A 15794-nucleotide genomic window follows, 5' to 3' on the forward strand; every position below is an offset into this window, starting at 1 on the left:
TATTGAAGAATGAAAAGCAAGCCAAAAGTAAAAGTTCAGGGAGGACCAATTTTATGTTTAAGGTTCTTTTTCTTCATATCCTATTGTGATAATACAGAAGAATTCTCCAAATTGTCTGTATCTTTCTCAGTCTATGTCTCTGTCTCTCTTTCTCTCTGTTCCTGTCTTAATCTCTCCCTGTCTCTGTCCTTCTCTCTGACTCCCCCTCTGTTCCCCCTCTCTTTTTCTCCCTGTCTCTCTCTCTCTGTCACTGTCTCTCTGTCTCTTTGTCTGTCTGTCTATCTCTATCTCCTCCCAATGAGAGAGCTCCTTCTCTCAGTCCTGTCTGGTATACAATCAATCACCTATGGATACTTTCTCTGATTTCTGTTTCTCTACGACAAAAAATGAACCTTTGTTGGGAACCTTCTACATGCAAGTTACCATGCTAAATTCTGAGGACACAGTGTCAAAATGACATTGTTCCTGTCCTCCTGGAGCTTATATTCTATCGGGGTATACAACAAGCTCAAGTAGCATGCAGAGAAATTAGAAAAAGGAGAAAATAACTAATTAGATAAGAACTTTATTCAAAGATTTTCCTGGGAAAAAACTGTGGATAGCAGCAATCAGCCAAGAGAGGAAAGGGTCAACTGCCAGTACGGGACCTGGCCCATTTGAGTCCCAATTCTTTGCAAGAGGAGTACAGGGAGGGGGCCTGGGCCACGGGTTGTATTCAGAACAATGATAAGCTTTTATGATCTCATTTAGGAGGCTCTGCAATGTTCCAATGTTTGATGAAATCAGCACAATGATATCCACAAACAGGAGCAGCTGGAAGACCTTCCCGCCTTTAGGGAATCATTTTTCCATTTGTTCTCTGTGCTGGACATCTTCCATGTGGGCAATAAAGACTCTTCAGGAGCAGCTATCTCCCTGTTTTCTGCTTTGCCCGATATTAATGGTCAGCTCTCCTTAGCCACCCACAGTAATGGTCATCCCCTTGGCTCTCATCATGAATATTCTGCCCCTATGATCCAGAACTCTAAATTCCCCTCTCTATCCTTCCATCTGCTCATGTATTGTTGCTTCTCACTTTGGCCTCCCATCCACCTGCCCTCCATCTCTTCCCCCAATGAAATGACCTCCCTTGGCTCCTTCACAATGTCCCCTTCACTTCCTTATCTCCTTGTCCTTTTGCCTCCACTTTCTGCCTTCTTTCTTCCTAAGGATATACTGCTAACCATGCCCAAAGGAACTTTCACAATCATGCTAATCAGATCCACTACAAATTTCCATTATCTTATCTAAAGGCAGATGAATGGCAAAGTGGATAGGAGATGAGGCCCAGCCAGAAAGACCTGAGTTCAAATCCAACTTTGGCTACTTATAGCTTATAAGCAGTTGGATACGACTGAAAAATAACTGAAAAACAAAACATTTCCAGCCCTAAATCTATAGTTCTTTGGCCCTAAGAATTCCTTTTGTAAAATGACTAGGTACAAGCATAAAATGGGTAAATCGGGGGATTATGTAAAAATATTAAATTATTTTTCTCTGAGAGAGTGATGTTTCTAAGAAAAGTGTCAAATGGCCTCATTTCTCTGCTATGAGCATCTAGGAAGATTCTTTGAAGGTTTTTTTTTTTGATACTCTGTTTTTTTAAATAGCTTTTTATTGACAAAATATTGCATGGGTAATTTTTTAACTTGAGTTTCTTTAGAATCAAACTGTAATATATGTCTCTTAGCATCAGTGTTTCAAATTAATATTAAAGTGAGGATTATGTTTATATGATAAGGAGAACTTTTCAAATCCCACGTATATTTAAGTGACGATGTTTCCCACTGCCCATTTTTCTATCATACTGTGCAGTACATAAGCTCATATGACATGCTAATCTTGCTTGGTATAAATCACGAAGATGAACAGCTTGATCAAAGGGGAAGTATGGTTAGTATTATAGCCTCTTCCAAGAGCTGCATTAAGAAATGTTTATCCTTTACGTTTGAAGGAGGTGCCAAAGTGCATTATTCCAGTGAAAAGGGTGAAAAAATCTTCATCATTTCTATGTTTGGCCTGGGTAATGCTGTAGATTTTCAGGTCTTTGTAGCCAAGTCAAAGTCAATGCTGTGCTTTTTTACATGAATTATGACTGCTGATTCCTTGAAATAAACAAAAAAAAATATTACAACAGGTGGTGGAAGGGAAGGCAGTCTTCCCAGCACCCACTTCCTGCTATTTCCCAAGAGTCTATTTGAAGCCTGAGTTCAATCTGCTCTATTTTGACCTAGCCCCCACTTCCACTACATTAATGCTACAACTGCTCTCATATGGGAGGAAAGGGATGTATCTATGATGATTATTTGGCATTAAAAAAGTTCCCACATTCCCAAAAAATTGCTTTAGGGTATCTCTGTGATTCTGATCAGTGAAAAATGACCCAAAATATGTTAGATTAAAATTAGATGGAAAACATGGGAAAGTGTGAAGAAACCAATTGTTAAGAGACTAAAAAATGCCTTTCTAAAAGAAACTTGAGCACTGAGAGGAAATAGAACATAATGAGTTTTTTGTACATTTTCCTAAATATAGAAGTCTCTTCTTTGCCTTTAAGAACTGGGATCTAAGGGAGGAAAGCCGGTCAAACATCAATCATATTTTACTGAATACTTCTTATTTTTAGAGAAAAAGACCTCACCAATGCTTTGTTTTACATCTCAGACATCCTTGTTTCTCATTATATCCCTCCCACAGAATCTCCTTTAACAAGGAACAGCAAAGCAAAAATCAACAAATGCACAGCATTCCAATAACTTAATAAATCAACAAGAAGTTATTAAGCATCATTTATATGACAATCACTACAATAATGCTGAGAAAACAAAGGCAAAAAGTAAAACAATCCCTACTGTTAAGAATAAGGGTTCCTAACTCCTAATCCATGATCTTTACTCTAGCTTTTGTTTGCTCCCATAAACCTTGAAACCTATTTCAAAATATACTGTTAAAGCCCTTAATTCTTGTTCTCCAGTCAATTGAAAAGCATTTCTCTGAGCAGAACCAGGAGATCATTATACAGGGCAAAAACAAGATTATATAAAGATCAATTCAGATGGACATGGCTCTTCTCAACAATGAGATGATTCAGGCCAGTTCCGATGGTCTTGTGATGAAGAGAGCCATCTGCATCCAGAGAGAGGAGGGTGGGAACCAAGTATGGATCACGACATAGTATTTTCACTCTTTTTGTTGCCATTTATTTGCATTTTATTTCTCATTTTTTTTTCTTTTTGCTCTGATTCTTCTTGTACAGCAAGATAACTGTATAAATATGTATACATATGTTGGATTTAACACATATTTTAACATGTTTAACATATATTGGATTATTTGCCATCTAGGGGACAGGATGGGAGGAAGGAGGGGAAAATCTGGAACATAAGATTTTGCAAGGGTCAATATTGAAAAATTATCCATGCGTGTGTTTTGAAAATGAAAAGTTTTAATAAGAAACATTTCTTAATCATCAGCTTATGGGTGAGCACTGGTTATATAAAGGCCAAAAAAATAAAAAGGTGAAAAAAAATAAAAAGATGAAAATCTCTATTCTCAAGAAAGTTATATTCCATAGATATACTTCCCCATCTTTCTACCAAGAAGGAAATGGGCTTCATTGTCAGTCTTCTGGAATGAAGATTGATCATTACAAATTATCCATACTGTAGTTTCTATTCAGGTTGTTTTCATTTACTTTTATGTAGTCATAGTATATATTGTTCCCTGGGTTCTGATTTCTTGAGTCTGTTATCAGTTGTCCAGAATTTTCTAAATTCCTTCTCATCATCATTTCTTACAGTTGAAAGCATCCCATTACATTTTTAAGTGGTGATTCATTTAGTTATCTCTAACATTTAATTATTCTCTAATGTGTCCTTTTAGTTTAATTTAGTTATTCTCTAATTTATGTGCAAATTGTTTTTGTGTGTGTGTATAAGATCCAGTTTGTCATCGACCTCCTTGGATATCAATAAATATAAACACATAAATGAACAATAGTTTAGTATTGTATTTTAGGCATGAATTCTTCATTTGGTTTTGAACTCCTACATTGCCTCAGGAAGCAAATTAAAATAATCAGAATGGGTTCTTTTTCATGGTCTTCCCAAGAATCTCATCTCAAGAAAGACAGGCTGTACCAAAGATATGGTAGATATGTCAAGTTCCAAAGAAGAGCCAAACTGATGGATCACATAGTTCAAATGCTCCTGTTCTAAGCAGTTCAAAAATATCCCTCCAAGTTTCCCTTTTGAGAATGTAAACACTTGTGGTGTGGAGAGACATGGCCCTGGGTAATCCAAAAAAATAAGTTGGAATGTCTCTGGAGTGGAGCAGTATCTTTGTAAACTAGTAAAGTCACATGTCAACCACATGGGACCATATTAACCCAATCTAATTATTCAGCAAAATTGGTTTAAAGACTTCATAGGGATTTGGGCAACTACCAAGCTTCTAGTTTTCTTGCATTTCAAGAGATCTTTCCCCTTTTAGGATCTCAAAGCATTCTATAAATACAAAGTCTGCTGAGCTGGATTTGTATATTATGCAGTACCTGTGGGAAGGGCCAGGCTCAGAAATTATTTCAGATAGGCTAGCGATGAGTCAGCACATTGCTTAAATAAAAGCAGAAATGAGTAAATTCTTCCTGACCAGGAATGAAAGCTCCCCGTTATCTCAACTGAGACAAAACTGCGGTTAATTAATTTGAATGTAGAGGGCATTTGATAAATAATATTCCCTCCGAATACAATTCTTCCTTTGCAACAACAACAACAAAAAAAAAATTCGGTTCTGCACATATATATTGTACCTAGGATATACTATAAGATATTTAATATGTATGGGAATGCCTGCCATCTGGGGGGGGGGGGGTGGAGGGAAGGAGGGGAAAAATTCGAAACAGAAGGGAGTACAAGGGATAATGTTGTAAAAAAAAATTACCTATGCATTATGTACTGTCAGAAAATGTTATAATTATAAAAATTAATAATAATTTTAAAAATTATTTTAAAAAAGATAAATAATATTCCCGGCTCATGCAGTTCTGCCATCTTGATTTTTCAAGGTGAAACTGCTTGTTTAGGTCAGAATAAAGAAAAGAAGGAGCCTGGTTTATTCCTAATTCAAGAGAGAAGAATTGAGCTTCCACTTAAATAGGATGTTCATCTCTAAACAAGGAAATAAGGGGCTTCCAGGTCACCTGCATTAGCATCTCTGATACTCCTAGTTTAGGGCACAACAGGAGTCGATCTTTAGAAATAGTTAATGTTCTGGTAAGAAGCAGATGAAGATGGAATACAGCGTTCTAAACCACAGCACCCGACATTAAAGACAGTGTGGCTGGATCTGAGCATGAATCTGGATTCAGATAATTAATATCCAGCTTTGTGACTCACTAAATGTGACAAGCCATTTAGTTTTTCAGATGCTCACCATCTTTTCTATAAAATAAAGATGCTAATAATATACTTCTGTATTATACTTTATTGTATATATTATACAGCACATAATATAGACTATTTATAATATATACCACATGTTATATATACAATATATAATACTGTATATATTAATGCCTTGTAAAGGGGAGGGCTTCATTTTTCACTCCCCGCCAAACCTATACGAAGCATAGAATTCATTCAACATTCATTCAACCAGAATTTACCAAGGGCCTAGAATCTGCTAAAGACTGAGGACATCAAGCCCCATCAAGCCTGCTCTTGAGGAGGGTGGTTGGGGAGGAAAGGAAGAAGGATTGCAGCACAATCACCAAATAGTTAATAAGCAACAATATGCTAAAGGGATCCAGAACAAAAATCAACTAGAGGAATAAAGGCAGGCTTTTTATGCAGAATGGAACTAGTTTATGAGGAATAGAGAGAGGATTAAATTCTAGGCACAGGGGATTAACCTGTGCAAAGATTCCATGTCTTCTGGGAGATGAAGTTCTGTGACATACTGGTAGAGGTTTAATAAGTATGTCTCAGAAAATGCCTGAGATCACAGCTAATATGTGTCATAAGCATACCTATAGAAGCCAGGGCTTCCTAGGCCCCTCTCTCCACTAGGCCATGACGTCTCATTTTACCTCTCCATGTATAAAGTCAATAGGACCCAGTGACTTACTCTAAAATCCCTGAGAACTGAAGAGCTTTAAGCAAATGTAATAACATTCCCAAGCCACATACTTTAAATTCAAGGGCCATCCCCATCTACCCACAAAGGGCCTAAAGGAACAAGAGGCAACAGGGAATAGAAGCCCTGCTAATTAGCAAAGAAACAGCCACTAAAAATACCCTTTGCCCATTCCAAAGACCACAATGCAGCCAACCAGTCATATTTCATCTTTAAAAACCCTGCCTCCAAAGAGCATTTAATCTTGAGAGGAAGACAGGGTCATTTGCATGAATCGGTGTAAGCCCAAGACAGTAGTTTATTTGTTGGGTGAGTGACACATGAGAAATGGTGGAGAGATTTGTTTTCTGTAGCAGCAGGAGCAGCCAACTGGCAACTTGCCTAAAGCAAATGACCAAGAAACAACCAGATCTGTGTGAAACTTTCTGAGAAAGTGTAGGGTGGGAGGGAGATGAAGGAGAGGGAGTAAACGTGTTGGAGAATTAAGTGTCCGGGAAAACAGGATTCTTGAGGGGCGAAAAAAAAACCTTGAGAAATATACAGACCCCTTGGGGTGATGAAAAGATCCCTAATTCTGAAATCACAAGTCTGGGGTCTAAATCCGACTTGGGAAAAGATATTTAACCTCCATGAAACTCATTTTCCTCATGTTCTCATCACTGGACTAGATATGACTTTTGAGATTGCTTCTAGTACTAGATCTCTGATCCTAGGATTTAAAAGAAGGGAGGGTTGGGCTATAATCATTGGGGTCCCTTCCAATTCCAGGTCTGTAAAATGATCTATAAAATGAGAGGATTGGATTTAAGGTCCTCTGCTCCTTTGCACCTCCCTGCTCCCAGTAGCCACGGCTACCCTTTTTCAAGTGCTAGCTTTCTTGCATTTTCCATTCTTCATATTCCAAGCAATGACTTTGTAAAAGTCAGCGGCAAAATGGGACATACTGAAAAGATGGGGATGTTTTAGTTATCTATGGCAACATGAGCTATGAGGAACTCTGGAAGTTCCGGTCTTTATGGCTTTCAAGGTAAAGGCCAAAATCCAAAGCACGGGGAACCCACCAAATTTGGTTAAATGATGCTCAGAGAGAGGACCCCCCCAAAAAAAATCTGTCTGATAGAAACATCTTCTGATCAGAAGTGAAGACTCTGCAGAGCTTAGGGTGCTCCGCCCCAGCTGGCAAGTATAACAATACTTACCACAAATCAGGCAAAGCCACAGAGTTATTTAATGGGATTTGGGGTTGTGTGTGTATATGGAGGATGGGGTGGGGAGGAATTGGTCATATGAAGAGGTTTTTCTATTCTCAGGACATGAAAGAAAGAACTATGAAATAAGCTTTGACAACTCTAATATCACAAGAACTAAACATCATCTGCTGTCCTGATGGCTTGAAAACCCATCTCTCCAGATGCATTCTAAATCTGGCTCCTGTCAAAGCCTTAAGGAATGTTTTCTCCAAGGTTTGACTCAATCTTTAACCATATTTTTTTTAAAAAATTAGTTTCCTAAGCCCCAGTAAGAGAATGAACTCTTCTGGTAAAGAAGAATCAGTTGAGTTGTAGCTCCTGAAAGATTCACAAAAGTTGGTTTGAGGTTTCCCCTAGAAAAGTTCACCCAAAGCAAATGTTGATTTTCCTCATTGACTGTGGCACCTACCTCTTCTGTATTTTCTTTTGTTTCCTGGGTTGCCATGGCCAAAGCATTCATCACCAAAAGACCAGCCTGCTGGTCATGAGCCTTGCTATACTCAGCTAAGCTGGTCTTTGGAAAGCAGACCTTGTTGCTAAGACTCATAATAAGGGCGTTTACTTCAGGGTAGAAGCTGCCAGATCTGGTGGCCTGTTAGCATTGTCTTCAAGAACAAATGTGGTTGAATAGGTTCAGTCATGGATTATTACAGTCTCTGAAAAAAAAATTAAAAATGGATGTCACCTAAAGGGCAAAGAGGGAGGTCCATAGTAGATATGAGCAGGCCGTTAGATACAACAAACCGAGAAACATGAAGGAGAACTGAAACTAAGTCATCAAAAAATGTAAAAATTTTAAAAAAGAATATCGACTGGTCACATGGCATGGATGAGATATAACTGATATAGCACATATACTCCATTGTCAAGATGACAAAAGAAGGCTGCTAAAATGTTGGATAGCCTCATCATGGCAAATTTATGCAATGATTTGGATGTGAATAACAATGAAAAACATAGATTAATGGCGATCTGCACCAATGGGAAGAAGATCATCCACAATGAAAGTATCAGTGGTTCATTAGCATTTGGAGGTCTTCTCAGTGGAGAACTGGTCATATGAAGAGTTTTTTCTATTCTCAGGACATGAAAGCTCTATGAAATAAGCTTTCACAACTCTAATGTCACAAGAACTCGCTCAATCGTGAATTTGGAGAGGGTCTCGATCATGGTTTGTCATGTGGAATGAAGCTAGACTTTCTATAGCCTGTGATCCTAAGAAACACGGGAAGTTGGACAAAATGAGAACTGCATGGAGACACAGTGCCTTCAGTACCCAAGGGAGTGTAAGGAGGAGAAAACTGGGTATTGATTGGAATTGGATTTGGAATGCTAGGAGGAATAATTATAAACGGATGATGAGTTTGAGTCAGGAACTGCTGAGTGATTTTGTCATCTTAGAGCACTTCGTGATAATGGTTTGCAGTTGATGACATCAGAAAATGGCAGATTGCCTAAACACTCCTACATCTCCAACTATTTCTTTAAACACACACACACACACACACACATCTGGTTTTGCATGTTTTTCTTTCCCAATGAAGCTTCTTTCACCCCAGATTCCACAACATCATATAGAGATGGTCTCATATTGAAGTCATCATGACCATTTGGTTTGCAGACAGAGTCACCTTGGGTCTTTAGTACTTCTACAGTTTGGGAAGACAGAATTGAGGGAGCTTAGAATCAACAGAAAAAGTGAATAGTTTTAAATTCATCTGCTCTGAATTTCAGTGTCTATACTGTTTTTTCTTTGCCAGAACTGACAATCCAAGGAAAGGAGAGAAAGGAGAGAGGAAGAAATCAGGCTCCCTGCTTTAGCTCATTGTGTAACTATCATTCATCTATTCTATAAATGTCTTGAATGAATTTGATTACTTGCATTTTTGTCCCTCCTGTTAGAATGTGGGATCCTTCATGGCCCTCTTCAACAATGAGATGAACCAAATCAGTTCCAATAGAGCAGTAATGAACTGAACCAGCTACACCCAGTGCAAGAACTCTGGCAGACGACTATGAACCACTACATAGAATTCCTAATCTCTCTATTTTTGCCCGCCTACATTTTTTGTTTCCTTCACAAACTAATTGTACGCTGTTTCAAAGTCCGATTCTTTTTGTACAGCAAAATAACTGTACGGACATGTATCCATATATTGTATTTAACTTATACTTTAACATGTTTTGATCAACCTGCCATCTGGGGGAGGGGTGGGGAGAAGGAGGGGAAAAATTGGAACAAAAGGTTTTGCAATTGTCAATGCTGAAAAATTACCCATGCATATATCTGGTAAATAAAAAGCTATAATTAAATTTTTTTTTAAAAATAATATATTTGTATAACCCTCAAGAACCATATGGAATTTTGATTACCATCCAGAGATTCAATACAACTTGTTACCCTCAGCAATAATTGCACATTTATTCATAAGCATACTTTTGGAATTTAGTAGATATATTTGGTTTAAAAAGAATAATCAAAATTAGGGAAAAAATAAGGTTAATGTTAATACTTTGAAATTCTGATTTATTGAAAAATGAGAATTGTATATCTTTTGACAACCATCCTTCAATTTTAAATTTAATTTTAAAATGACAAAATTAATTAAAATGGCTAATAGCTAAAAAAATGTGGGATTCTTGAGAGCAAAGACCATGTTGACCTTTCTTGGTATTCCCAGTGCTTCCAGTAATCTGGTCTTCATTTGTTAGCCTTGTTTCACTCAGGTTTGCTCTTTGTTTATACCTGCTGAGTTTCCTCCAGAGCTGTACATCTTTCAGGTATACTGGATTTCTTTTTATCCATCATTGTACATGCATTTCATGAACCAATGGAGAGGAGAACCATCTCTGCAAAATATGGTGTTTCAACCAGCATGTAGGAACCTCATCCACTGAGTTGAGTTAGGTTAGGGTTAGGTTAGGTGAAAATTGACAGTTGTTGGGGAACCTTTTCAAGCCCCTTTCTCATGTCAGGTAAAGTACTATTAAGATATTAATAGGGGAATGCCTAATCCCACTGCTGCTTCAATCTGGTGGCCATAGAATCCTATGGCCAGGGTCATCTGTGGGCAGGATTCTGATTAGAGCTCCCAATGTATCTACACCTGCTTCTTCATCACGTGTCTGTAACCACAGGACTTTGAGGTAGGTAAGAATGGTAAAACTTTATGGGTGAAGTCTTTTGACTCATGCATTAATTGGGTTTAAATGAGGATACTTGCATGAAGTCACTGGTCTCACATGCTCTTCCAGAGTCACTGGAGTTCAATGACAAGACAAAAGTCAAGGTGATTGACTGACAGGATGCAGTGGATGACCATTGCTGTCTAACTAAGCTCTAAGTGCCCCAGAGGGCCTGCCTTCACCCCTAAGTCACTGATTTGAAGTCTTTTAGTTACCCACAACCTGACTTTGCTCATGTGTGGAAAAAGTCGACTGCGATGTGGCTGTTGCACCTGGAGCCACGGGTGATAGTTGGAAGGATCAGGTAGACGCCAAAAAAGCAGTCCTGGAAAGCTCAGAACAGAGGTACTAGTCTTCTCTAAATAAATAAATTAAATTTTAAAAATCTCCAAGCCAAAACTACAATGGAAGAGAGCTGATGAGCAATTTTTTGTTCACTGATGATTATGCATTCAATACTGAGACTAAGATATAGTATGATTTGATTTCCTGCCATCTATACTAATACTGATCATTGACAACATGGGTTCTCCACCAACCTGCATCATATCATCTTTATATAGAGCCATCAATCATGGAGAAATGTTGAATGCTGTGGATAAGTTCACTAACCTTGGCAGTATACTTCCAGGGATATTCTCATAGATAAAGCTCTGACTCATAGCCAGAGCTAGCTCATTGTTTGGGAGACTGAAGGAAAATGTGAGGGAAAAGCCCTATTAGACTCCTACCAGAGTTGAAGGTCTGTAGATCTGTTGTGCTGATCTCGTTGTTGGATGTCCAAGAAACCTGGTCAGCCTATCAGCGCCAAACCAGAACACTGAGCTGCTTCTATCTGAAATATCTCAGGAAAATTCTGAAGTTCACCTGGTGAGAACACGTACCAAATGTTGAGATCCTCTCTCAAGCTGAACTTGCAAGCACTCAAACACTAATGCAGAGAGCACAACTCCAATGGACTGGCCCCACTGGGGCCAAGCATAGATTTTCCCAGAAGACTATTTAATGAAGAATTCACACAAGGCAAGAACTCACATGGAGGCCAGAAGAAACGGTGCAAGGATATTCTAAAGGAGTCTCTGCACAACTCTGAAATCATTTGGGAGACGTGGGAGTATCTATTATGTACAAATACTCAGCTGGGGACTGGAGGTATAAAGACATAAATTTAAACTGGATGCTGCACTCAAGGATAACTGACAACAGAATAGGATGTGCTAGAAAGACTGGGGAGAGGGTCCACCTAAACTGGGTAAATGCAACATGGATACTGATTACATAATAATTACAATTATACTAATTGTAATTATTATTGTAATATTTATAATATTAGTTACAATATAATAAATTGCATATGATTACAATAATTATTTTAAATTTAATTACATATACTTATAAATAAATTACAATTTAAATAATTACAATATAAAATTTGAGTCAGGGAGAACACTCATCAGGTAGATCAAGAAACTTCAGAGAGAAGGCATCTGAACTGAACCTGGAAAGAGGCAAAGGTGAGCAAGACAGTGCACAACAGGCATAGGGAACTGCCTGTGCAAAGACAAGGAAGTGGGAGATGAGTTTGAAGAGCAGCAAATGAGCCAGTTGGGCTGGAACATAATGAGGGTAAAGGAAAGAAATGAGGAATAAGTCACAAAATGTAGGCAGCAGTGGAGAGGAAAGAAAAGGAGAGAGGAGGGAAGAGGAGAAGAAAGGAGGAGAAAGCTGGGGAAAAGGAGAAGAAAGAAGAAGGGAAGAAAAAAGAAAAGGAAGGAAAGGAGAAAAGAAGTTAAAAAAAAAAGGAAGGAAGAAAAAGGAAGCAAGGGGAAGGAAAGGGAGGAAGAAAAAAAAAGAAAAAAGTGACCCGTACATAATGATAAGCTTGCCCTAAAGATGAGATATGAAAAGGCACCTCTCTCCTTAATTTGAAAAGGTGAGGGAATAGGATGTAGAACATTGTATATGTAATCAGATTTAATTAATGTGTTCGTTCGATTTGCTTAAGTGCCTTTTTTAAAAAACAAAGTCTCATTTATTCTTTGTTACAAGGAATGGCTCACTAAGTAGGGAAGGAACAAGAGGGTATATTTGTAAATGATAGCGATGTAAAAAACAAAGACATTCCCCAAAAGATTTTTAATATCTTCTCTCATCCAAGTACTGAAATAATATACTTAGTGGAATTGGACTCCAATAGCCACCTCTCAGGGGAGAGCTGGGAGGTATTAAGGATAGATTGGTCAATGCCTTGAAAATAAATCTCCATCTAGCCCTTTTGCTAAAACAGGAAATTAATTAGTTTGCTGTTGGTTTTCTTTTTTATCAGAACAGAGAAAGATTCAATAGAACATTGAAACTTTTTGTCTTTCTAGATTAGATTTCTCTCCCATCAGGTCATCTGAGACTGCAAAGTATGATTTAGAACCAATCATTATTGCAATGACTTCTTTTAAGTACCAAGAATCAAAATTCTGGGCAAATATTTCGCTTTACAATCACTTAATACATCTGAGGTATAATCGTGCCTATGTAATTATCAAGATTAAAACCTCCTGGGATATTATTTTAACTATTTCATTAAATTCATGGATTGGTTCCCAAAGCTCTTGTAACAGTGGACAGGGCCAAATTACAGAATACACATTCTTTTAAGAGCTGGCTGAGTGAATTTACCATTCATTAAAAGTTACCTAAGGAACCCCAGAGGTTGATGGGGGAGGCCAGGATCAATTGGCACAGTCTCCAGAAGGTATTCATAAACCTCTCCCTTAAACTTTCCGAGGACTGCTGAGAGCATCACCCTCCGATCAATCAGTCATTTTACAAGCACAGCATCCTTCACAGAAGCATTTGCTTCTCCCTCACTTCCATCTCCAATCAGTTGCAAATTCTATGTCCATGAAATTTCTTGGATCCAATCCCTTTTCTCCACTCTCACAGCTACAGCAGTAGATCAGAACTTTATCATCTCTTGCCCAAACTTTATTATAATAGTCTTCAATAACTATTGAATTTCCTACCAGTTCTGAAATTCTGTACCTAGAAGTATACCTCTGGTCTCACCCTGTCAGAGCAAGGCTGGCTACAGCATTACCCCTTCAGAGATCTAGGGGTACACCAGTGGGATTAGAGTGTCCCCTTTTTAATGCTGTTGACTTAGGCCCTCATTCAGGATTTGTCAACTCTGCTATTTGCCCCCACCTAACTCCAATAGAAATGGAGACTACTAAACTGTATTTAAGATCCCAGTTTCTTTTAACACATTAACGTCAATCAGCTTTTACAAAGATGCATTTACTTCCAAAACGTAACAACAGAAATCATTACTTTTGTCTCTAAAGAGAATTTCTGCTTAGAATTGAACCTACCATGTTCACATCCAAGTGCAGCAATTCCTCTCAGTTAGTTCAGGACTGGATCCCAAAGATCCCTCTTTGCTTCTAGATTAATTTCCTTCACCTAAAATGAAAGAATAAACTTTATAACAAAGGACCTGGGCCTGTTCATGAGGCACATGTTGAATTTGAAGAAAAAAAAAAATCCAAGTTTTTTGCCTTATAATAGGGATGTCAAACATATGGCCCACAATATTCCCAGTGCAGCTGGAAACAGATTAAAATATAACTGGGAAATATTTAATGCAATAAAAAATACAATAGACATAGACAATGTCAATATGTTGGTTTTTAAGTTAACGTTCAGTTCACAGGGATCTTTATATACTATTTAATGGCCTCCATTTCTACTGGAGTTTACCTCTGCTGTTACCTCTGCTGTCTTAAGCCATTCTTTTTTTTGCCAGCTGCCATTATTATTCAAGGACAAAGTCAGATGAATGAAGAAGAGCAAACAGAAATAAAGTTAAATGAAGCAAGAAAGGATGGAGCTCACTCATGCTTCTTGCGAAAGCATCTTCAGTTTTTGCTACATGGTGCAACTAAAGAAGCTGTTCACCACACAGTTAACAGAACCATAAAAGTTCCAGTTATAGCTGTCTGAGAATGCTAGAAAGTCTCTCCAAAGAGCTTCCATTCCACATCCTCATGACTTCTCCAGAATCAGGTGCCCCACCATTCTCTAGGGGGAGAATTATATTCTGCTGGTGCTCACAAGAACTAGACTCATTGACTGGTCCCCTGGTAGATCTGTAAGTCCAGCTCATTGAACTTTCTACTTCCCCTTTCCAATTCATTCACCTAGAAGCCAAAAAAAAAAATCTTCTTAAAGACCAGGTCATTGCTCTGCTGGAGAATTTCACCAACTCCCTATTAGCTCTAGGATAAAATACAAATGCCGTAGCTTTGCATTTAAAGTCTGGTTCTGGACAACTTGTCTAGAATGATTACATATTATTTATTCCCTTTCATACATTTGTCATCCTCTAAATTCAGTATTCCTTCTTGTATCTCCATGTTTTTCTTCTCTCTGTCTCTGTTTCTCTCTGGGTGTTTTTCTCTCTGTGTCTCCCTGTGTCTCTGTGTATCTTTCTGTATTTCTAGTCTCTCTGTCTCCGTTTCTGGGTGTGTATGTGTGTCTCTGTCTCTCTGTGTCTATTTTTCTGTTTCTGTGTCTTTCTATCTCTTGATGTATCTCTGAGTGTGGGTCTGTCTATTGTGTCTCTATCTGTGTCTGTCTCTCTCTCATATACATATTGTATATCTGGAATGAACTCTCTCCTTACCTTTTCTTTGAAGTCCAACTCCAGCACTCACTCACAGGAAGCCTTTCTTGACCTCCCAATTGTGACTGTTTTCTTCTGGTATTGTTCAATTCTACAAACTATAATCTTTACCATATAAACTCTACACATTTTGATAACGCTAACTCTTAAGAAGTTTCTTCAAGCACCAAGCCTTATAGTGCTCATTCTCTTTCCTATTCTCCTACGCCCTTCCCCTTCCCCACCTGAAATCTCTTAAGTAATCAATCAGCCAATAAACAAGCATCTCCTGAGCCTTGTGCTGTTCCAGGCACTGGGTGATAAGATATAAAGAATGAAATATAGTCCAGTTATACTATCTAATCTAGTGGGGAAGACATTAAGCACACATATGTCTATAGAGCATCAATAAAATCAATAAATAGAAATCTAGACAAAGTAGTTAAATAGTAGCTTTGATTCTCAGCAATATAACGATCCAAGACAATCCCAAAGGACTAATGATGAAGCAAGAAAGAACTGAC

General features: G+C 38.1%; 1 long non-coding RNA gene across 1 annotated transcript; it reads right to left on the bottom strand.

Moving 5' to 3' along the window:
* Positions 1–549: 549 nt before the first annotated feature.
* On the bottom strand, positions 550–15481 carry LOC141551925 (uncharacterized). The gene is made up of 3 exons (XR_012484999.1): positions 15292–15481; positions 13979–14069; positions 550–2144 (listed from the first exon to the last, which is right to left on the bottom strand). It is a non-coding gene; the product is annotated as an uncharacterized LOC141551925 (long non-coding RNA).
* Positions 15482–15794: the final 313 nt, after the last annotated feature.

Source organism: Sminthopsis crassicaudata, chromosome 1 (assembly GCF_048593235.1).
Source record: "Sminthopsis crassicaudata isolate SCR6 chromosome 1, ASM4859323v1, whole genome shotgun sequence".
NCBI classification, from domain to species: Eukaryota; Metazoa; Chordata; class Mammalia; order Dasyuromorphia; family Dasyuridae; genus Sminthopsis; species Sminthopsis crassicaudata.